This window comes from Rhinoderma darwinii, chromosome 8 (genome assembly GCF_050947455.1).
Source record: "Rhinoderma darwinii isolate aRhiDar2 chromosome 8, aRhiDar2.hap1, whole genome shotgun sequence".
Taxonomy (NCBI): domain Eukaryota; kingdom Metazoa; phylum Chordata; class Amphibia; order Anura; family Rhinodermatidae; genus Rhinoderma; species Rhinoderma darwinii.
In genome coordinates, this window is record NC_134694.1 from 84753447 (window position 1) to 84779184 (window position 25738).

Genomic DNA, 25738 nt, shown 5'->3' on the forward strand with positions numbered 1-25738 from the left:
CCCGGACCGAACACAGTGCAGGGAGCCGGGCTCCTAGCATCATACTTATGTATGATGCTAGGAGTCCCTGCCTCGCTGCAGGACAACTGTCCTGTACTGTAATCATGTTTTCAGTATGGGACAGTAGTTCCACGGAGAGGCAGGGACTCCTAGCATCGTACATAAGTATGATGCTAGGAGCCCGGCTCCCTGCACTGTGTTCGGTCCGGGACTTGCGGCCGAAATACGTCCGTCAATTACGGACGTAATTAGTGTGTGTGCACATACCCTTAAACTCCACAGATCTTGCACTCGATCCAAAGCAATATATTTACAAAGCTACTCAACCTTTTAGGCTCTGTTCACATCTGCATTGGAGGCTCCGTCACAACTCCGGCGCTATTGTTTCAGTTTTTCTGTTTATTGTTCTGGTAAAACCATAAACTCTGGTGGTGTCCGTGGTGCAACGGAACAGTCGCTTCTGGCTTTCCCTTGTTCTGCTTTTCTAACGGAGCAGAACAACGGAAAGCCCCGACGCAGGTGTGAACATGGCCGAATGTGAATATTTATTCTCTATTACCCAAGTAACTGGGATAAGCCGTAACATACAGATACTGTAAATAATTGACCTGTCATTTAACATTTTCAATAAGCAAAATATCTAAACACTGTCTTACTGTCTAATCCTATAATAAATGTTTAAAATAGCAGAGATACAGTCCTAAAAGTAAATGTTTATAAAAAAAAAAAGTATATCGAGCTTAATAATGTTCCTAATCAGACAATATCAAGGCAAATATCTATCCATTTACAAGCAGATAAAAAGCATAGCCTGTGACCCATCATCCTATTGAAATAAATCTATTTTTTCCAACTACACTGCATTAGCCATAATTTACCTGTGATGCATTATTTCATTTATATATTTGCACAGTGCTCCTGCAAGATAAAAAAGTGCCAAAGTGTTTACAAGGAGGACATCATTCTCTTTTAATTGCTCGCACATTTCCTGTATTCTCAAATGGTTAGTACTAATAATAGAGATGATGCTTGGTGAATAAACGCATTAGCTTAGAAATTTCAAGCCTCTAACTGTTTTTGAAGAGGGAGATAGTTTCTAAATGAGCTTGGTAACATTGATTCGTGATTAATCACGGTACTTAGTGACTCATCTATGACCGGAGTACAACAAAAATGCCATGTTTGCTTAGCGGCATTAACACCATTTATCTCCAGTGCGTTCTCAAAATTGCCTTGTTGTCAATGTGAAGGCTGGGACATGTCTAAACAATTCTGGCATGAAAAGACTGATTATCTTGGGGATAGATTTTTGTTCATACATCACAAAGCATCTGATGCTACTATTAATGACTTTAACCAACAGAGCTTATTCATAGGAGTTATCGGTGAAATGACCATTCAGTCGCCATCCTACTAATGGAGATGTGTGTGCTTCATCAGCTCACGAAAGATCTCTGATAAAAACGTCAATCCCAGCAGCTGGAGTTGACTTACATTTTGTCCTCCAATTTACTTTTTTTCTATTTATTTCATTCAAATAACCAATGTTCTGTTCACAACGGAGCCATGACAACTATGACAGATCTGTCTTCAAATAGATCGCAGCAAATCTTAGCGGATCCCATTGACCTACAGAACTCTTTTTGTCAAAAGTACCAGAACCCATGACGTAGAGTAGAAAACGGTTGTGTTAACAGAATTTGTGGTCATGTTTCGACCTCCTACCACAAGTAGAAGTATAAACGGCGTAATACAATGGTTAGCCATTGGTTTGAATCCAACTAATATCTGTATGAAGTAGCCATGTTTAAATGTAATCGAAACGTGTCAGGCTGGATTCACACGAGCATGTTCGGTCCGTAATGGACGGAACGTATTTCGGCCGCAAGTCCTGGACCGAACACACTTCAGGGAGCCGGGCTCCTAGCATCATAGTTATGTACGACGCTAGGAGTCCCTGCCTCTCCGTGGAACAACTGTCCCGTACTGTAATCATGTTTTCAGTACGGGACAGTTGTCCCGCAGCGAGGCAGGGACTCCTAGCGTCGTACATAGCTATGATGCTAGGAGCCCGGCTCCCTGCAATGTGTTCGGTCCGGGACTTGTGGCCGAAATACGTTCCGTCCATTACGGACCGAACATGCTAGTGTGAATCCAGCCTAAAACCTATTTTGTTAAATCTGGTTTTAGCTTGTTAACAACTTGTATACATGGAAGCATTTTATTTTGCATTGGAAAGGCAATGAAGACAACAATTTATGTAAATATCCTGGGTTTTGTACAAATCGAAAAAACCAAGGTGGGATGTGGGACTATTGTATTGAGACTATTATTGTATAATATAAGAATGGCTATAAGAAAAGTTGTAAATTTCAAATCTTTATTTTTAAGAATTTTAAGCTTTAACAAAGTAAAGACATAATACAAAATAACAATAACAACTAAACAAGTCCATGGCAGAGATGGTAACCAAACCATAGATCTGGAATGGCCGTCCCCCAGTACAGGAGGAACAATGCCTGCTTGTCGGACATGGAACTTAGGCTAAGTATAGCTTGCCTTCTAAGGGACGATCTCCAAAAATCAAATATTAACCGAGACCACAGAAACCGATAAAGACAAAAAAATAAAATAAAATAAGGGACCAACTTGTAATAAAATGAAGACAAATGAAAGAGGAGCGTTGGAAGGGGAGTGGAAGGGACATTTTAGTGCCTTGGAATTTTGGAAATCTGTTAAAAAATTTGCATATTGCTGGATTGTGTGGAATTCAGCCATAAGTTTTAGGAGAGAAGTTGTTGGAGAGGTAATAAAAGAAAAAAAAAAAAAAAAAAAAAGGTCATCAGCGTAGACTGCAATCTTTATCAAAATCACCCAGACAAAGGCCCTTCATATCCGGGTTGGCCCGCACCCTCCGCAGAAAGGGCTCTCAAGTGAGATTTTATCTTCAGTTCTGTCTTTCTGTATGACAATCACCAGAGTGGGACCTATAGACATTTATATAGCCCTCAATATGACGCCATACATCTATGCATACAGTCGCTTTTGCTTGTAAAGTGTATAAGGACTAATGGTAAAGAAGACTGCCCCAATGGTTGATTTTACGGAAGTATTGTCATGCATGACCTGAATATTTGTCTAGGAATTATTTTAGATTTAATTTATTCCAATTGTGAATTTCTTCTGTGCACAAAAAAAAAAATCTCCTTTTTTTTTTAGTAGCGACACATACAGTAGATACTTCAGTACAATCAACCTTACCTTACCTTACCTTGGAATACCATTTCTCCCGGACCCTCTACTTTGCAGGTTAATTTTTTTTTTTATAATGTTCTGCAAATCTTCCATTATATTATTTATTAACATAATCATTTTTATGTGCTTGTTCACTGGCACCATTGGAACTGACTGTTCACACCGTACCTAAGAACCAGATTGCATCTCCTCAGGAATGGAATTTATCAGTGATAGCGAGTGAGGAATAATAATTGTTCTATAAAAATTTATTTAACATCTAACTTTGTATATCTAAATAGTTTAGCATCTGCCCATTGGATTTCCACGTCTGTTCTATTTAAAAAGCGGTATTATCATGGCCCATTTCCTGTTAGATTGTCTTTATCACTCAGCATGAGGCAAGTCCAGAAAATATTATCTCTGTAAATTGTTCTTACACTTACTGAACGCTAAACCGCATCATCATATTCCTTCTGAGCCGATAGGCAGATAGCATTGTAATTTATTTATTTTCCGTATCCCATAAGTAGAAGGATACTATCTCAGCAGAGGCCGGGGACGCATTCATAGATACATTACACATACCGTAAATAATGTGCCGTTTACTCTGATCAGGTCTTAAGTGTCAAGATGCGGCTGATATCGGCCTTAGTGTCACTGTAGCATTAATTGCTTCTTTTTTATCGCGGCTGATTTAAGTAGCAGCACTAAATGGCATTTAAACCACAAGCTCTTGATTTGTTTTTAATCTTGCTGGAAGGGATTTTATTTGTAAAAATGATGTTAAATAATATTCCATTGTTGTTTAGGGAAGGCTGCTGGCTATCGGACAAAATGGCTATTCCGACAATAATCTACCGCTAAATATCTTTTGTTTTCACACCATCAGGGAACATTGTTTTTCCATTCATTTAGCTTTATATGGAATTAGATGTCATCTAAAATATTTAACACCAAAACCCAATGTACAGAATCATTAAATGTATTTTTTTAATTTATTTTAATATTTCCCCATCTATGATATTTTAATAACACACAGACCGGAATGTGTAAGAGAAGACAGGTGCTAAGTTGTCAGCATAAGGGCTCATTCATACGAACGCTGAGCGTTGAACGTTTTTTTAACGGCCGTCACACAGCTGCATGTATTTCTATGGGGCTATTTACAAGGCCATTGTTTTAACGGATCATGTGAACAGCCCGCGATAAAATAGGACGTGTCCTATTTTTGGCCATTTTCACGGATCCCTCAATAGACTAAACTCTATAAGGGATCCGTGAAAACAAGTCCCGCACTGGTGCAAATCTGCCGTGAAAAATGGCAGTTTTTTGCGCCCGATTTGACCCTCATTCATCTGAATAAGCTGTAGGACTGGTTTCAGATGGTCGTCATAATGACACTTTTTTTTAAAGGGGTTGTACAGGATTAGAAAAACATGGTTGCTTTCTTTTATAACCGGCGCCACACCTGTTCAAGGGTTGTGTATAGTATTGCAGTTCAGCCCCAATGGAGCTACTAGTCATAACCCTTGGACAGATTTGGTGCTGTTCCTGGAATAAAGCAGCTATGTTTTTCTAATCTCGTACAACCTCTTTAGGGTATGTTCACACTGACTTTTTTGCAGGCAGAAAATTAAGCCTCAAAATTCCGTCTGGAATTTTAAGACAGATTTTGATCCGCTTGCACGCCATTTGCTGCATTTTTTGCCCGTGGCCATTGAGCGCCACGAGCAAAAAACACCACAAAACGTGCTTTCTCTGCTTCCCATTGATGTCAATGGGAGGTCAGTGACGTAAACGCCCGAAAATAGGGCATGCCGCTTCTTTTTCCCGCGAGACGGTTTTTCCGCCCGCGGGAAAAAAACACCTCTGCCTCCCATTGAAATCAATGGGAGGTATTTTCAGCTGTTTTTTGGCGCGTTTTCTGACCCGGTTTTCCCATTAAAAAACATGGAAAAAAACTCAGTGTGAACTGGCACTTAATTCTGCATTAGGCCTAGTTCACATCACCCTTTCATGCCTACATTTAACATATACATCGGGAAAAAGCTCCCGATGCATATGTTAAATGAAAACTGTGACGAATACCTAACAGAAGAATCCGTGACCATAGACTTTACTAGTATCCATTAAATGGATACGTCGTGAACTAGGGTCTTGACGTGTCTGTTAAACAGATACCATGACAGTCTATGGGTGATAGTGGTTTAACATATCCATTTCCCATAGACTATAATGGTATCCATTTAACGTATAACTCATGATAGGCTCTTGAAAGAACATGATGGATAATTTAATCATATAACTGTGGCATATACCATACAGTGGCCTAAATCACCCAAAAGATTCCATGTTAAAAAACATATACCGCGAGGATCCGCGGGATGGAATAGCTTAGTCTGGTACAGAGCTCCAAATTCCCTGCAAAGACCAAATTAAAAGACACATTTTTTTGGATCCCGCAGCCACCCAGTCCCCAGTAGTAGAAGCTCACTGCGTAGTGGTTTATTATTCAGTTCAAATTATAAAAAGTATAAGCTCCGTCTCTTCTGATAAGCTCCACCATCGTTTTTGAAAAGTGCCAAGAGCATGGAAAACTAACCAAAAGTAAATTTTTTTGCAACGCATGGGTCATTTTCGACATTTATATACAAGAAAACTGGCGTAGAAACATTGCTAACTTTCCCCCTATGTCTATGCAGTGGATTTGGGGCTCTAACTGCTGTAATAATATATTAAGAAATTAATTGGCACTGAATATTTTACCTATTGTGATGTCCACTGGGCCACTCCGCCGTAACGGCGTAGCAGCTGTTCAAACAATATAGGACAGTCACTAGACGGTGGTAACTGGATGGCAGGCTGTGCCGCATAGCTGGAAGCAGTTTCTGCTGGATTATCGGAAGCTGGCTTGTGCTGGATTATCGAAAGCTGGCTTGTCACGGACACGGATACTGAAGTCGTCACAGACACTGTACTTGACACGGACACCGGACACGGATACTGAAGTCGTCACAGACACTGGTCTTGACACGGATACTGAAGTCGTCAAGGACACTGGACTTGACATGGACACGGATACTGAAGTCGTCACAGACACTGGAATCAGGAACAGGCTATGGAACCTTTGCAGACTAACACAGGCACTGGGGAAAGGGACAGGTTCACTTATGAGGGCCAGGGTGCGCAGAGATAGGCTGGGGACAGGGGACAATTTTACTGGTGCACGCACTGGCCCTTTAACAATTGGCACGGGACAGACGGAGGGGAAGCAGAGAGCAGAGTGCGCCGGCGTCCCTGGAGTTTTCTAGTTTCCTGCAGTCATGGCTGCTGGAAAGAGGGGGATGCCGGCAGGCATTACACCTACACTACCGTTTTAAATGCTATTATAGTATCTGCTGTTACTACTTACTTTTGGGGTAGGACATTCCATAGTTTAACTACTCTAACTGAAAAAGAAACCTTTCTTATAATGATTTCTGAATCAACTTTCCTCCACATGTAAAGAATGTCCCCTGGTCCATCTTACATTTCTTGAAATTAATAAATCATGTGCCAGTTCTTTATATTGACCACATACACTACCGTTCAAAAGTTTGGGGTCACCCAGACAATTTTGTGTTTTCCATGAAAACTCACACTTATATTTATCAAATGAGTTGAAAATGACTAGAAAATATAGTCAAGACATTGACAAGGTTAGAAATAATGATTTTTATTTCAAATAATAATTTTCTCCTTCAAACTTTGCTTTCGTCAAAGAATGCTCCATTTGCAGCAATTACAGCATTGCAGATCTTTGGCATTCTAGCTGTTAATTTGCTGAGGTAATCGGGAGAAATTTCACCCCATGCTTCCAGAAGCCCCTCCCACAAGTTGGATTGGTTTGATGGGCACTTCTTGCGTACCATACGGTCAAGCTGCTCCCACAACAGCTCTATGGGGTTGAGATCTGGTGACTGCGCTGGCCACTCCATTACAGATAGAATACCAGTGTGAAGGATGATTTATTTGCTTATATTCTCTGTATGAAATTACATTGTGAATTATCAAGCAGGAGGCCGAATTACTAAGATATGTAATATGTGAAAGTGATGATAATGTTTAAATGATTTAGTTTCGTGCAGCAGCCATCTTGTCTGGAGTTCCCATCTTGGTTCTTTTGTAGTGAATAGGAAAGTCATAGTGCCTTTAATACTGGCAGCCGTAAGAAGGATGTTTGCTTGTGATAAAGACAATGGTTTGTGGAAAGTTGAGAAAGGGAGTGGAGTGGCCAGGACAAGGCATAAGTTAAAAGGACAAAGCAGGTGATTACAGGTGGTTACAAGTAAGATGATGTGAGAAAGAACAATTTAAATACAGGTGTAAATTTTCATTGGAAGAGTGAAGAAAATGGAGCAGCCCGGTACATTGCAGTGACTAACGTGGGTCAGAACGGGGGGAGTGTAATGTAACATGTGTGATGTACTGAGACATCTGTGTGATGTGTGCAATGTAACATGTGTGATGTGATGAGACATCTGTGTGATGTGTGTAATGTAACATGTCTGAAGTTTGAAACTAATGGCCACAATAAAAGCAGAACAATATTGTGTTTCCTATTTTTAACAGCAGTAATGTCTAAAAATGTTAGTGTTTTGTGTATGGGGTTAAAATCAGTTCTGTAACTACACCAAGCGAGAAAAATATTACAGCGGGCTGGATCTGTTTGTAAAAAGATAAAAGCTATACTGCAGATTAATGTGTTATAATGTGATAAGATTTAATGTTGGAATGTTTTAATGTTAATTCAAATGTATTAAACTACAGATATTGTGAGACACGGGGTCTTGAACATGTATGTGCCCCCTCTGTTCCCTATTCTTATGTACAGCTTATTGGTTTGCAGTAATTAATATTACCAGATATATTATTTTCTGTGTTATTGAATAACTAATTACAATTGTTTTGTTTTTGTTTTCACACATGAGGCACGTGCTATAGTGCTGCCTAAATGTTATTTTTGAAAATGTGAGATGTTTTACAGGTAAATGGTTGCAGGTCATTTTAAAGATAAAATGTATTTTTGTCAGGAGAAAGTAATCTTTTTTTTGTTCCAGGCTGTTGTGTATTACAGGGGGTTAAACTAGTGCCACCCCGATAGAGTGTCTAATTTCATTATGTTGATATGTAGTTTTGAACCCTGCTACATTACTTTCGCAGAGTCCAAATAGGAGGGAATGGTGAAGGGACTGATCAGGTAGTTTTGTTTTGTGTTTTATTTTGTTTTGAATTAATGAATTTGGTTCTAGGAGATCTACAAAATGTGTATGAGTTTCAAGGAGTAACCCAGATTAAATGTGTATAACAGTAACCTACATTTTGAGGTTTTTCTGTGTAGATGGTTCCAGATCCTTCCAGAACGGTGAAGCTGTGCTGTAGTCTCCACCTAATATGAGGTATTGTGTAAGAGACCATCCCCCTCCAGCCAATTTACACAGGAGGCAGAGGTGACGTCACTCACAGATGAGTCTTTACAGATTTAGATGGGGAGGAGGCAAAACAAAAAAATTGTTTGAATATTGTTTATTTTTATGCCAGATTTCAGTAACATATTTTGTTTGTTTTTGTATTAATCAGGTATTTACAGGACCTGGTGGGTGGGATTTACAAGTGTTCTGGATCATCAGATAAATGTGGAACAATAAAACTCCACCCTTTTGAAATGTTCTATCTATATGTGACATGGGTTTCCAATGTAAATTTGTAATGTAGACATACTTTATCATATACAGCATGTGTAGAACAGGATACAAGGCACATGGTAAATTACACAGAAACCACTCTCACCTTCTTGTTTATCTCAAGGAGCGGAGTTGGAGGTGCTCGCTGAGGCTTGTAACCTGGCAGAAGGTAAGACGGCCGACATTTACACTGACTCTAGGTACGCTTTTGGCATCGCCCACAATTATGGTCCCATTGGTAGTAGGAACTTTATTGGATCATCGGGTAAGCCAATTGACAGAGCAAGAGAAGACAGACCTGACAGCAAGAGAATTTGCAGCCAGGTGTCAGTAAATTGGCTTGTCCCTGGATACAATAATGCCACCACTAGGTTTGTAGCAGCCGGCATGATGTGCGCACGGCATGACATAGGTAAAACAGCAAAGGTACCTGTGAAAAGTGCAGCCCGGCCAGATTACCCGTCCCAGCGACTGCAGAACATACAACTACCCGAGGTAGAAGTGTATGACGCGGTGCTCGTGTGTGTAGACCTGTTCTCAGTGGGGCCTGAAGCCCGGCCTGTATTTTCCCCACTGCAGACGTTGTGTGTAAGTGACGGGGGAACAATGTTATCCCAAGTATTGACCTGATGTTTGTACAATAAGATATCAGCAGTTCTCCAGATGTTATCCCAAAGTTAGTTTGTTTAATAATTGTATTTAAGAAGTGTTGTGGGAATATTAAATACTGAAGTTAAGTTTTATGTAAAGTTCTGGATCAGCCTTAGCATTGGACTATTAGAGTCATGCGTCAGATAAAAGGTACAGAAGTGGAATATTCCCATTTGAAAATATTTTTACTTATTTGTTTTTTGTCGTTGTTATTGTGAAAGGAAAATTCTGTGCAGTGTTTGTGTGTGTGTGTGTGTGTGTGTGTGTATGTATATATATATATATATATATATATATATATATATAAAAAGAAGAAAAATGAGTTTGCATGTATCACTTCTAGTTATTGCTCAATGTGAACGTTTGATGTAAAGATGTTATTTGTTAATGTTTTTCTTCAAATTAATTATTTGATTAAGATCAATTAATGTTTATACAATGAAAAAGTTTGTTCTCCACAGGAAGAGTCCAACTGGGAGCGGAAGGCGTGAGAACCAGATTCTAACAGATAAGGGAACGTGAATCGGTAAGACCCAAGGCACTCTTGATGGCTTTTGCATTGATGGTGTATGACCTCACATAGGCCCCAAGACTGCAAGGATCGATTTGGTGAGATCTAATTGGTATGTCCCAGGCTTTACAGCTGTTGCTGCTAAATTCTGTTAGAGCTGTTTGATTTGCCTACAGAACAGTCCTGGTAGACCGGTGCCAACCTTATCATACCCGCCTCCCACGAAGAGAACAGACCTTGAGAGGCCTCCCCATGCAATACAAATTAGAGTAAGAAAAATTGGTTTGCGACATTTGTCAGATAAACATGTTGAATCTGTGTATATTTTGGTGAGCTGGAAATGTTCCAGGCAATCAGCTCAGATCAAGGTACAAATCCTGCTGGAAAGCGTGACACCAAGTGCATATGAAATGTACCCAATAATTACACATCTTCTAGGTGCCCTGTCCATTGGAACAGAGACGTTTTTCTTATATAAAAAGGTGTTTGTTTGTTTGTTTGATTTAGTTTAACCCTTTCACGACCAAGGACGAAAATGCACGTCCTGGTCGGCTGCTAGTTCCCGCACCAGGACGTGCATTTTCGTCCGCATTTCAAACTGTCACTCTGTGTAAACACAGAGTGACAGACCCGCGCTGACAGCTGTCCTAGACAGCTGAGACATCAGTCTCGCGGGACAGCGGACCATCGCCGCTGCTTTTGGCAGTTAACCCCTTAAGTGCGGCGACGGATTGCCGTCGCCGCATTTAAGTGGTTTGAAGCACATCGGCAGCCCCCAAGAAGTGATCCTGGGGGCTACCGATGCTTGTCAGTGCTTCCTGTCAGTGTGACAGTCACGTCACAATGACAGTTAGAGTACATCACACTACGTGTGTAGTGTAATGTACTCTAGCAGCGATCAAAGCTGCAAGACTAAGTGTCCCCTAGTGGGACAAGTTAAAAAAGTTAAAAAAAGTAATAAAAATGTTTTAAAAAAAGTGTAAAAATAAAAGTTAGAAGTGATATAAACATAAACTGCTTTTTTTCCTATAATAAAACTTTTATTATAGAAAAAAAATGAACACGTTAAAAAAGTACACATATCTGGTATCACCGCGTTCGTAACGACCCCAACTATAAAACTGTAATGTTATTTTCCCCGCACGATGAACACCCCCAAAAAAATCAATGAAAAACGACGACAGTATCACAATTTTTTGGTCACCACCCCTCCCAAAATAAAGAATAAAAAGTGATCAAAAAGTCGCATGTTCCCAAAAATAGTACCAATAAAAACTTCTATCTGTCCCGCAAAAAACAAGCCCTTACACAGCTTTTTTAACTAAAAAATAAAAAAATTATGGCTCTCAGAATATGGTGACACAGAATTTTTTTTGTTTATAAATAAGTCATTTTATTGTGCAAACGCTAAAAAAAAGGACCAAACCTATATACATCTGGTATCGCCGTAATCGTACCAACCCGCAGAATAAAGTAAAAATGTCATTTATAGCGTACGGTGAGCGCCGCAAAAAGAAAACCTAAAAAACAGTGTCAGAATTCCTGTTTTTTGCTCAGGATTGCAAAAAAATTGAACAAAAAGTGATAAAAAAAAAAACCGCACATACCCCAAAATGGTACCAATGAAAACTACAGATTGTCCCACAACAAATAAGCCCTCACACGGCTCCGGTGGAGAAAAAATAAAGAAGTTCTGGCTTTCAGAATATGGCGATGCAAAATGTGCAGTGTGTCCAAGAGTGGATAAGATCGGGCACCATTTATCAGTGCGACACCGGGCACATATCTATGAAATATTTATTTACCCCATTATTATACCCTCTTATTATGCCCTGATGTACCACGCACAGATTACATATACCCTGATGTACCCCGCACAGATTACATATACCCTGATGTACTTCGCACAGATTACATATCAGAAAAACTACCAAGCAAAATCTGCGCTCCAAAAGCAAAATGGCGTCCCTCCCTTCTGAGCCTTGCAGCGTGCCCAATCAACAATTTGCGCCCACACATACGGCGTCGCCATACCCGAGAGAACCCGCTTAACGTTTTATGAGGTATTTGTCTTCTGTGGCACAAACTGGGCACAACATATTATGCACTAAAATGGCATATCAGTGGAAAATTGCAATTTTCACTTTGAACCATCCGCTGTGCACTAACCCCTTTGCGCACTATGACTTAATTGCCCGTCATGGTGCGGCGGTTGATGTATGGAGCCGGCTCACGTTCTGAGCCCGCTCCATACACTTCGGGTGTCGGCTGTGTATTACAGCAGGCCCCCTCGGTACTAACGGACAGGAACAGCGATCGCTCTGTTACAGAAGCCTGTAAGAATAACAATATACTGCAATACATTAGTATTGCAGTGTATTGTACCAGCGATCCAATGATCGCTGGATCAAGTCCCCTAAGGGGATTGATTAATAAAATGTGTAGAAGAATTATAGTTATTAGTAGTGAGAATTATTTTTTTTAAAGTTAAAAAAACAAAACACCTTTTCGCATTTTTCTTCTAAAGTAATGTAAAAAAATTAACAAAATTGGTATCGCTACGTCCGTAAAAGTCTGAACTATTACAATATACCATTTAATTTGCACAGTGCACACCTTAAAAAAATTTAATAATTGAAATCGCCAAAATCGCAGTTTTTTTTTTGGGCACCTTCGCTCTAAAAAAAAAAATGTAATACAACTTTTGAATCACTTTTTATATACCAACAAATGGTACCAATAAAAACTGCAGCTCCTCCCGCAAGAAATAAGCCCTCACACCAGTCTATTAATGGAAAAATAAAAAAGTTATGGCTCTTGGAAAGCGGGGAGTGAAAATCTAAAATATGAAAGCAAAAAATGGATCAGTCCTGAAAGGGTTAATTCATTTCTAATGAAAAAACGTATGACCCCATGTGGGGTATTTCCGTACTCGGGAGAAATTGCTTTATAAAAAATGTTTGTTTTTTTCCTCCTTTATGCCTTGTGAAAATGAGAAAATGCAACATTTTAGTGGAAAAAATTTTGATATTAATTTTCGCGCCCTAATTCTAATAAACTCTGCAAAAGACCCGTGGGGTGTAAATGCTCACTATACCCCTAGAAAAATTCCTTGAAGGTTTTTCCAAAATGGGGTCACTTTTGGGGGAGTTTCCACTGTTTTGGTCCCTCCAGTGCATTGCAAATGCGACATGGCACCGAAAACCATTCCAGCAAAATCATAAATCCAAATTGCGCTCCTTCCCTTCTGAGCCCTGCTGTGGGTCCAAACAGCAGTTTATTACCACATATGGGGTATTGTCGTAATCGGGAGACATTGCTTTACAAATGTTGGGGTGCATTTTCTTCGTTATTCCTTGTAAATAATAAAAATTTCTATGTTGTTTCAGAAAAAAAGTACATTTTAATTTTTACAGACTAATTCCAATATATTTAGCGAAAAACCTGTGTGGTCAAAATGCTAACTATACCCCTAGATAAATACCTTAAGGGGTCTAGTTTTCGAAATGGGGTCGTTTATGGGCAGTTTCTATCGTTCTGGCAGCTCAAAGCTTCTCCAAATGTACAGTGGGGCCTAAAACATTTTCAAGCAAAATATGAGTCCTGAAAGACTCCGGGTGCTCCCTTCCTTTGGGGCCCTGCCGTGTGTCCAAACAACGCATTAGGGCCACAATGTGGGTATTTTTGAAAACAGGAGAAAGAGGGTGATAGATTTTGGGGTGTGTTTCTTCATTTTCATGTTCGCTTTACAAAGAAATCGCTCTTCAAACAAATACTTTTATGAAAAAAGTGAAATTCTTTTTTTTTTTCACCTGATATGCATTAAATTTAGCAAAGAACTGTGGGGTCAAAATAATTACTATATACCTAAATAATTACGTTATGGGGTCTAGTTTTCTAAATGGGGTCGTTTATGGGGAGTTTCTATCGTTCTGGCAGCTCAAAGCCTCTCCAAATGTACAGTGGGGCCTAAAACATTTTCAAGCAAAATATGAGTCCTGAAAGCCTCCGGGTGTTCCCTTCCTTTCGGGCCCTGTCGTGTGTCCAAGCAATGCATTAGGGTCACAATGGGGGCATTTTTGAAAACAGGAGAAACAGGGTGATATATTTTGGGGTGTGTTTCTTCATTCTCATGGTCGCTTTACACAGAAATCGGTCTTCAAAGTGATACTTTTATGAAAAAAGTGTTTTTTGTTTTTTTTTCACCTGCTATGCATTAAATTTAGCAAAAAACTGTGGGGTCAAAGTACGCACTACACCCCTAGATAAATACCTTAAAGGGTCTAGTTTTCTAAATGGGGTCGTTTATGGGGAGATTCTATCGCTCTGGTAGCTCAAAACCTCTCCAAATATACAGTGGGGCCTAAAACATTTTCAAGCAAAATATGAGTCCTGAAAGCCTCCGGGTGCTCCCTCCCTTTCGGGCCCTGTTGTGTGTCCAAGCAATGCATTAGGGTCACAATGGGGGCATTTTTGAAAACAGGAGAAACAGGGTGATATATTTTGGGGTGTGTTTCTTCATTCTCATGGTCACTTTACACAGAAATCGGTCTTCAAAGTGATACTTTTATGAAAAAAGTGAAATTATATTTTTTTACGCCTGCTTTGCATGAATTCTTACAAAAAAACTGTGGGGTCAAAATACTTACAACACCCCTTAATAAATACCTTAAGGGGTGTAGTTTTAAAAATGGGGTCACTTGTGGGGGTTTCCACCATTCTGACACCTATGAGCCTCTGAAAACCTGGCTTGGTGCAGGAAAACAAAATGTACTTCAAAATGTATAAAATGATTACTAAACTTGTAAGTCTTCCAAATTGCTGAAAAAAAAAATTTTTTTTTCAAAAGTGCTGCCAAAATAGAGTAAAGAGATGGAAATATATATTTAATTAAAAAAATTGTGCAGTATGTATGTACATATGTGACATATTGCAGTTAAAAATAGGGAAAAATTATAATTTTTACAAAATTTCTTCAATTTCTCTATTTTTTAATTAATTTCCGCAAATCGTATCAGTCTACTTTTACCACTAAAATAAAGTACAACATGTGACGAAAAAAACAATGTCAGAATTACTTGGATATTCAAAACTTTCACAGAGTTATTCTCTGATAAAGTCAGACATACCAGATTTGACAAATCTGGCTTGGTCATTAAGGTACAAACATGCCCGGTCATTAAGGAGTTAAGGGCCTGACATTGTTATTGTATGTACTTAGAACGACTTTTATAGTACGTAGATGTTATCACCAGATTAGTAACAATTGACAAGGGTTGGGGTTCCCCAGCAAGTGGCATTAAACATGAACTAAAAGATTTTTAATACAATGAACTCCATTACTGAGGTGCGGCAGGAGCAGCCGGAGCCAGTACAACGCGTTTGTCATGAACTGACGGCAGTGTCACAATTCCAAGCAGCCGCCCAGACAAGTAACTTACCGGAGAAAGAAGACAGCTGAGCGGAGGGTTTGTAGCGTCACAATAACACGCCACTAATCCGCCTACGTGGGATCTCACACCAGGCTCACAGCATAAGGTGTTGTGTATAGCCCGGTGACGTAAACTTAAAGAGACGGTGTCTGACAGATGAAAAGGACCAAATCAAGTCCTGATGACATCAGCAAAGTTCCAAGTAAAGACCAAAGACCTGAGTGAATCCGTCAGCAGTATCAAGTGTTCTAATCAGAAGACAGGAGAAGAAGAGGACGATGATGTACATGACTTGTCAATACACTGGTGGGACCCCATACCCTAACTGGACATTGGTGATGGCATCATATTAGTTGTGGCCCTATTGATATATTGTTTGAGTTTCATAATCATAATATATATAATTTCTGTAATTTAATATGAGAAAAAGGGAGGTTTGTGAAGGATGATTTATTTGCTTATATTCTCTGTATGAAATTACATTGTGAATTATCAAGCAGGAGGCCGAATTACTAAGATATGTAATATGTGAAAGTGATGATAATGTTTAAATGATTTAGTTTCGTGCAGCAGCCATCTTGTCTGGAGTTCCCATCTTGGTTCTTTTGTAGTGAATAGGAAAGTCATAGTGCCTTTAATACAAGTAATGTTGATTTCGTATGTTTTATCTTTGACCTTGGTTCCCATGTGAAGTTGGATAGGGAGTGAGATGGGGGGATGGCAAGTATGCGTGAGGGAAGGTCTCCCCCATCTCCACGAGGACATTCTGTCCAAAAGAGAGATAAGACACTTGTAAACATAATGTGTGAAGAATTATAATGATGTATCTGGGATGTATTTTATTGTATGCTTTTTACTGAATAACAAATACTGTTACATTGTCTCTGATTGGTTAACCTCAAGCCGACACCCCTTCTGAATTTCAGTTTAACAGTTTGAGTTTGGTAATAAATCCTTCAGAGGAGCATTTTGAACATATAAGCGTGTCTGTGTGTTTTCTTCTCCTCTCTCGATATATATCGGTGAAATATCCTAATTAGGATACTGACTAATGGAGTCTGGCCTTGAGAGTCTGTTGGGACTCGTATAAATTTCAGTCTAATATATTTTGAGCGATGGATTTCCACGACACCAGCTGCCTGCTTCTTCCATAAATAGTTCTTGCATAATTTGGAGGTGTGCTTTGGGTCATTGTCCTGTTGTAGGATGAAATTGGCTCCAATCAAGTGCTGTCCACAGGGTATGGCATGGCGTTGCAAAATGGAGTGATAGCCTTCCTTATTCAAAATCCTTTTTACCTTATACAAATCTCCCACTTTACCAGCACCAAAGCAACCCCAGACCATCACATTACCTCCACCATGCTTGACAGATGGCGTCAGGCACTGTTCCAGCATCTTTTCAGTTGTTCTGCGTCTCACAAATGTTCTTCTGTGTGATCCAAACACCTCAAACTTCGATTCGTCTGTCCATAACACTTTTTTCTAATCTTCCTCTGTCCAATGTCTGTGTGCTTTTGCCCATATTAATCTTTTCCTTTTATTAGCCAGTCTCAGATATGGCTTTTTCTTTGCCACTCTGCCCTGAAGGCCAGCATCCCGGAGTCGCCTCTACACTGTAGACGTTGACACTGGCGTTTTGCGGGTACTATTTAATGAAGCTGCCAGTTGAGGACCTGTGAGGCTTCTATTTCTCAAACTAGAGACTCTAACGTACTTGTCTTGTTGCTCAGTTGTGCAGCGGGCCCTCCCACTTCTCTTTCTACTCTGGTTAGAGCCTGTTTATGCTGTCCTCTGAAGGGAGTAGTACACACCGTTGTAGGAAATCTTCAGTTTCTTGGCAATTTCTCGCATGGAATAGCCTTAATTTCTAAGAACAAGAATAGACTGTCGAGTGTCTTTTTCTAGCCATTTTGAGAGTTTAATCGAATCCACAAATGTAATGCTCCAGATTCTCAACTAGCTCAAAGGAAGGTCAGTTTTATAGCTCCTCTAAACAGCAAAACTGTTTACAGCGGTGCTAACATAATTGCACAAGGGTTTTCAAGTGTTTTCTAATCATCCATTAGCCTTCTAACACAATTAGCAAACACAATGTACTATTAGAACACTGGAGTGATGGTTGCTGGAAATGGGCCTCTATACACCTATGTAGATATTGCATTAAAAACCAGACGTTTGCAGCTAGAATAGTAATTTAGCACATTAACAATGTATAGAGTGTATTTCTGATTAATTTAATGTTATATTCATTGAAAAAAACTGTGCTTTTCTTTCAAAAATAAGGAAATTTCTAAGTGACCCTAAACTTTTGAACGGTAGTGTATTTAGGTTTTAAAATAAAATGGCGTGAAAAACGGACAATCCCTTTTAAGGCTGCATTTATACAAGTGTCTGGTAAACCCATTCTCCCTTCTATTATGGTTTTATATGTGTATATATATACAGGGTGGGCCATTTATATGGATACACCTAAATAAAATGGGAATGGTTGGTGATATTAACTTCCTGTTTGTGGCACATTGGTATATGGGAGGGGGGAAACTTTTCAAGCTGGGTGTTGACCATGGCGGCCATTTTTAAGTCGGACATTTTGTATCCAACTTTAGTTTTTTCAATGGGAAGAGGGTCATGTGACACATCAAACTTATCGAGAATTTCACAAGAAAAACAATGGTGTGCTTGGTTTTAATGTTACTTTATTATTTCATAGGTTATTTACAAGTTTCTGACCACTTATAAAATGTGTTCAAAGTGCTGCCCGAGCATTCCTAGATGAACAGTTTCCTGGAAAGTGGATTGGTCGTCGTGGGCCAGTTGAATGGCCCCCTAGGTCTCCCAATCTGACCCCCTTAGACTTTTATCTTTGGGGTCATCTGAAGGCAATTGTCTATGCTGTGAAGATATGAGATGTGCAGCAACTGAAACTACGGATACTGGAAGCCTGTGCTAGTATTTCTTCTGCGGTGTTGCTATCAGTGTGTGAAGAGTGGGAGAAGAGGGTTGCATTGACAATCCAACACAATGGGCAGCACTTTGAACACATTTTATAAGTGGTCAGAAACTTGTAAATAACTCATGAAAGAATAAAGTAACGTTAAAACCAAGCACACCATTGTTTTTCTTGGGAAATTCTCGATAAGTTTGATGTGTCACATGACCCTCTTCCCATTGAAAAAACTAAAGTTGGATACAAAATGGCCAACTTCAAAATGGCCGCCATGGTCAACACCCAGCTTGAAAAGTTTCCCCCCTCCCATATACTAATGTGCCACAAACAGGAAGTTAATATCACCAACCATTCCCATTTTATTTAGGTGTATCCATATAAATGGCCCACCCTGTATATATGTATATATATATATATATATATATATATATATATATATATATATATATATATATATGTGTGTGTATACTCTTATGTATTGCATATATGTGGGGTTGACTGCCTCCATTGTTGATCTTGCACTCCTCACATTCTGCCATGGGTGATTTTAACTAGTTTAATGCTGGTTCCTACCATTCCTATGTATATGTAGGCTTAGTCCCAGTTCTGGGGGTATGAGCAGCGTAGGGACCCACCTTATAGGTGTCGTCTTGTCGTGGCAGGTGGGCTCACACAACTTGATCAAAATGTGTGCTAAGACCCTTAGGCGGGATTCACACGACCGGGTCGTTCCCGAGCCCGAGTGTCGGCCGGTAAAATCGGCCATTCTGCCCGGCCGGTCTGCATAAAGTTTTGCATCCGTGCCGGGCCGGGCAGATCTGGACAGTGACATCAGCGGCAACTCCTGAAGGGGAATCCCCATGTGTACTAGCAGCGCCATCGAAGGTGTCGCCGGGCCAGGAAAACAAGCAGGGGACGGGAGCCAGCGCAGCGCTCCCTTCCACCTGCTGTACACCCAGGCCCTGCCACACAGTGTACAGCGATGCCATTCGTCAGAATGGCATAAACTCCTCCTCCTCACATGCACTCTGCGCTGTGACGAGGAGGAGATAGAGCGCAAGCGCCGGAAAACCCAGCCATCACTCGGGACACATCCCGGTGATGGCCGTGTATTACCCGGCCCCATAGACTTCTATGGGAGCCGGGCGGCCGGGTACCCGGCCGAAGATAGAGCATGTCCTATTTTTTGACGGCCGGTTTTCCCGGCCGTCAAAAGAACGGTCGTATGAATAGCCCCATTAGGGGTCTATTATTCCTAATGCAGCCGGGTGCCGGCCGATTTATGAACGGCCGGCACCCGGCCGGGAAACCCTGCCGTATGAATGAGGCCTTACTATTGAAATTAGATTCAGCAGCAATGCATATTTATTTATAGTGTTTAGGTGGCATTAGTATTCTCAGTGCTACCATTTTTGGATAATATATATATTTCCTGGATCAGAAAGGTAAAGCGTAAGTGGATATCGTAACCTTATGATCCATGCAATGCTCTTTATATTGTTCTCTAAATATTTTTCTATGCAGATATCTTTACTCGTGTGAACATATATATATACTATTTTAAATATGCATATTTTTTGGAGGCTTTAGCCATTTATCTTCTGCTGCTTTTTGTCCCTCCACTGAGTTTTTCTGATCCTTAATGGTTCCTGTGACTATATAGCAGGTGCATAGAGTCTCAATAGGAAACTCATCTAATGCTGTGTATGCACATTTAAAGTAGTCGCCCCCATTCCAATTACTGCAGTAATTGTTTAACAGGCTATTGAAAAAGGGGGGGGGGAAAAAGAAAACACTCTGTAATCACTAATCTGTTCCTGAAAAGGCTTAGGGCATGACCACACGTGGCGGATTTCCTCCGCAACTGTCCGCATCAATGCCGCACAGAATCTGCGTTGCAGATTCTGCTGCGGATCTGCACAAAATGTGCAGAAAATTGATGCGGACTGGCCGCTGCGGACTGCAGGAAAAGTGCTTCCCTTCTCCCTATTCAGTGCAGGATAGAGAGAAGGGACAGCACTTTCCCTAGTGAAAGTCAAAGAAATTCATACTTACCGCCCGTTGTCTTGGTGACGCGTCCCTCTTTCGGCATCCAGCCCGACCTCCCTGGATGACGCTCCAGTCCATGTGACCGCTGCAGCCTGTGCTTGGCCTGTGATTGGCTGCAGCCGTCACTTACACTGAAACGTCATCCTGGGAGGCCGGACTGGAGACAGACGCAGGGAGTTCTCGGTAAGTATGAACTTATATGTTTTTTTACAGATACATGTATATTGAGATCGGTAGTCACTGTCCCGGGTGCAGAAACAGTTACTGCCGATCGCGTAACTCTTTCAGCACCCTGGACAGTGACTATTTACAGACGTCTCCTAGCAACGCTCCCGTCATTACGGGAGCCCCATTGACTTCCTCAGTCTGGCTGTAGACCTAGAAATACATAGGTCCAGCCAGAATGAAGAAATGTCATGGTAGTAAAAACAATACGCTCCGCAGCACACATAAGATCTGCGGACTTCATTGCGGAATTTTGACTCTCCATTGAAGTCAATGGAGAAATTCCGCCATGAGTCCGCAACCAGTCCGCCACTGCTCCGCAACAGACAGAGCATGCTGCGGACACCAAATTCCGCTCCGCAGCCTATGCTCCGCAGCGGAATTTTACGCCTAGTCTAAACGAACACTGCTAAATTAAAGTGTAAGTCAATGGACAAACGGCACCGCTGCGGATTAACGCTGCGGAGTGTCCGCAGCGGAATTTCAGTGAAATTCCGCCACGTGTGAACCCGCCCTTACAGACTCAAACCCAAAGCTTACATACTTTGTAAATTAATTTTCTTCATGAATAAAACTGACCCTCATGAGTCCCAGCTTCCTGCTGGGAACTCCTCTGTTCTTTCTGCAAACACCTGTCTTGCAGTTCTTGTAACTTGCTCTCTCTCTTTTTTAATCCCTCTATCTTTCTGCTCATTTTTGTGTTCATAAACACAATCGCAGTAGTAAGAATACTACAGAAAGTGATACACTGACCGATATATCGATACATGACTCTCATTCATATCACTCCATTTTTTTAACTGTCATATTAATGATTAAAAAGGTTTTTTTTAACTAGCTCCGTGCTGGTAACTGGGAGTATGGGGTTGCTACTGACTCTCGGGAGGTACTTTTTTCCCTCCTGGAGATCCAGCTGGTAGGGAGACTCTAGGGTAAGGCCAGGTTCCCACGGGTCGGATACTCTGTGTAAAAACTGCGCAGCGTATCCGACCTGGAATCCGCAGCACATTTTGTCCGTAAAACCGCACCACATTGTGGTGCTTTTTTTTCGGGCGGAAAAGCAGCGCTGAAAAAAACAAAGATAAAACGTTTATACTTACCCCCTCCCTCCCTTCTGCGCGTAATCTGACTTCCTAAAATGACGTTGCAGGCCATGTGACCTCTGCAGCCTGTGATTGGCTGCAGCGGTCAGATGGGATGAAACATCATCCCAGGAGGCTGGTCTAGAGAAGAAGCAGGGAATTCTGGGTAAGTATAATTAATTTATTTTCTAACTTGGGATATTTCCGCAGCATGGGCATGTGATTTTCGAAAATCTCATGCACTTTGATGCTATTGAAAATGCTGCGGAATTTCTACACAGAATTCAATTGCGGAAATTCCGGAGCGTTGACGCTACGTGGGAACCCGGCATAATGCTTCCTGTTCTAAAGTAATTTTCAATGTTTCCAGCGAATAAAAATACCTTTCTCTTCTGTTTTTTTGCTTCCCTGTGTTGGTGCTGCTGCTAATCTGTTCTGCTGTGGGATGGTCTCTGAGCAGAATCAGTCTCCTTCCCGCTCTGGAAATGTAGGAAACTCCTGCACAACCACTTTAATGAACCACTTGCGGACTGTCAAATATCATAAAACGTCCAGCTGGTCTGCATATAACTCTGCAGAGACGTTTCTCAACGGCTTTACAAAATTAGCACAGAAATTGTGCCGCTACAGGAGAGGAGAGCCACCTGTCAGAGACATCCAGACTCCCCATACACAAGGCAGAGATGGTTTATTACCGTTTCTGATCGCTGTATACATGGTGCCCAGTGAGCGCAGTATCTACCAGTCAAGAAGCGGCAATGATGTTTTCTGCTCTAGTCCCGGCGATCAATGATCTAAGGGTGTTGGGATGCTGCTGGGTCTTTTCAAACCCAGATCAGCTCTGCAGTGTATCTCAGCAGGCTGTATTTCTCCTGAAACTGGGGCTAAGATGTCAGCCCCATTTACAAGTGATATCCGCAATGGCATAATGGGGGGCACAATGTGTAAAATTAATAAATAAAGGGAAAACCAGATAAAAAAAATAGTCCAAACCACAGCTACTATTATCCCCGATGACCCAAAGTGAAATATCCTCTATATAAAATGACCATAATGGAAAGGGCACATTGTGGTGTTTTTTTGTTTTAAAAAGACACTTATTTAATTTTTTTTTTAAATATTTTTTTTTTTAATTTTTCAAAAGTCTTTCAAAATTAATGAGATCTCTGGCAGAGAAGGCAGGTTTCTTAAAAATGCTACTGTCACCCGCCACTAGTGGAAGCTTGCTACATATAGAAGTTGTATAAACTTGTTTGCCAGAATTTTTTCCGCTAATGTCAGTTAGGCTTCGTTCACATCTGCGTCAGGGCTCCATACCGACTACGGTATTCATCCCGTCAAAATGACGGAACCCTAGACAAACTGAAACTATTGCCACCGGATCCGTCACTATTGAAATCAATGGTGATGGAAACGGAAACCTACGGTTTCAGTTTGTGTCAGTCAGGGCTCCGTCCCGACGGAACGGAGCCCTGACGCAGATGTGAACATAGCCTAAGTTTGGTAACAAAGACACCCAGTAACATTCATTAGTGCTTTAGTCCAACACTTTGGGCTCCACTTTTCTGTGATGATCATTTATTTCAAGACCTTAAACAGAAGCGTCCTCATTGCTCAACTATGGCAGTGCTGATCTATTTAGTCAGGACTCATCAAAGATCTATCAGTATATCTCAATAAACCGGTTTTCTACCTAGGATTTATATTATTATAAACTGATGGTAACATAGCATGTACATAGTCTACAATGCATTAAAAGGGTTAATACAATATCAATGGAAATAGCTACATTTTTATGGATTTCGACTTGGTTAATTGTGATTTCAAAGAAAGAAATATCATAAAAGCTTCCCGGGCTCCTTAGGAAGAGTTGAGTTGATCGGCTTTAAACATAAGCAGATTTTAAATGTTATGACATTACCTGTGAACATTTATTATATTATTAACTTCCACAGCTGGAACACGATGCATGCAGAGAAAATCTCTCCAATAAACAGTGTCGGTAAAAATTAAATTAAAAGACAAAAGCAAACTAATAATGTTTCATCTGACATGGGTTCAACAAAGTTTTCACAAAAGTGTTCACCAACTCCAGGGTTAGTTTTCCTGCTGACACAGTCCAAGGCAATAGGTCTGAAATAAATCTGAATAACACTTGTGCTCCTAATACACTCCAAATAATATATATGGTCAAAGTATGTGGGCACCTGTCCTAATTATTGAGTTCAGTTGTTTCAGCCGCACACATTAAAAAAGAGGTGCATAAAATCAAGCACACAGCCATACAATCTCCATAGACAAACAATGGCAGTAGTATGGGTCGTACTGAAGTCCTAAGAAACATGGCACTGTCATGCGATGCCGCCTTTTCCAAAAGTTAGTTTGTGAAATTTCTCATCTGATAGATCTGCCCTGGTCAAGTGTAAGTGCTGTTATTGTGAAGTAGAAAACTCCAGTAACAACAGCTCAGCCATGAAATGATAGACCACGCAAACTCACAAAGCGGGGTCGCCAAGTGCTAAAGCATGTGAGGCATCAAAATGTGCCTCTCTGTTGCATCACTTACTACTTAGCTCCCCCGTACCTCCTGTGGAAGTGACATCAGCACAAGAACTGTTCATCGGGAGCTTCATTAAATGGATTTCCACTGAAATGTGTTCTCTGTGGTGATGAATTATGTTCCACTATCTGGTAGTCTGATGCACCAATTTGGGTTTGGCCGATGCCAGCAGAACGCTATAGTTTAGAGCGAAGGAACTACCAACTGTTTTGTTTCCCAGTGTTTTCTGTTTTTTTTTTTACTCTGTATGCAGACCTTAAAGTCTAACTTAAAGGAGATGTCTAATATAGAAAAGTCCTTTTTATATAACCAGTTAGGGACATCGGATTTAAAGGGGTTATCCGGGTTTGGAAAATTTGGGGGTAATGGCTGCAAATGAGAAAAATAAGTTAAAAAAAAGCAGTACTTACCTATCCTTACACCCAGCAATCCAGCGCTGACTCTCCGACGGCATTCCCGGAGATTGTTTACATGAACTTAGCATGTGACCGCTGCAGGCAATCTTAGTGCTCAGCAGGGCTGAGTGGCCATGTGTTGTATTTCAGGCAATATTTTAGTAAAAAAAATGGGAACAGGGTTTTTTTTACTTTTCATGTTTCTCTTTATATGTTTTTTAAATCTTAATTAAGCAACACTTCACTTTTTTTTTTTGTAGTTCCACCAGGGCACTTGAACATGTGATCATTTAATCGCTAATCGCTGGTACAATACACTGCAATACTTGTGTATTGCAGTGTATTGTCCCTTTAGCGTTCTTCTATTAGGTCCTCCCTCTGTCAGGACTCCTTAAACTCTAGGCAACTAAAAGGTAGATTCGTTGTCTGTTTATTGTTGTGTTTTAAAAAAAATAATAAAAGTGAAAGCTACGCGTTTCAAGACCGGACCGGTCTCTTCATCAGGCTAGAAAAAAGTCTGATGAAGAGACCGGTCTGGTCTTGAAACACGTAGCTTTCACTTTTATTATTTTATTTTTTTTAAAACACAATAAACAGACAACGAATCTACCTCTTAGTTGCCTAGAGTTTATGGACCAACACCAGTGACTTTTCATTGGCGCGACCTGCGGACCTGCGGACCTCCTTAATCAAATCTGCTATCAAGGACGTTGTGCTCCCAGCACAACGCTATCAGGTGAGCACCATTCCCTTCCTGATGTCATACACCTAAAAACTTGGGATGATGCACCATGTGCGTCATATATTTGTTTCTCTCTTTATACAGCATTACTTATTGGCTCAGATGTTGGGTGTCTATCAAAATGTACTTTATATATAGTACTTTGTATGTTATTATGGAACTTTACGGAATTTAACAAAAAA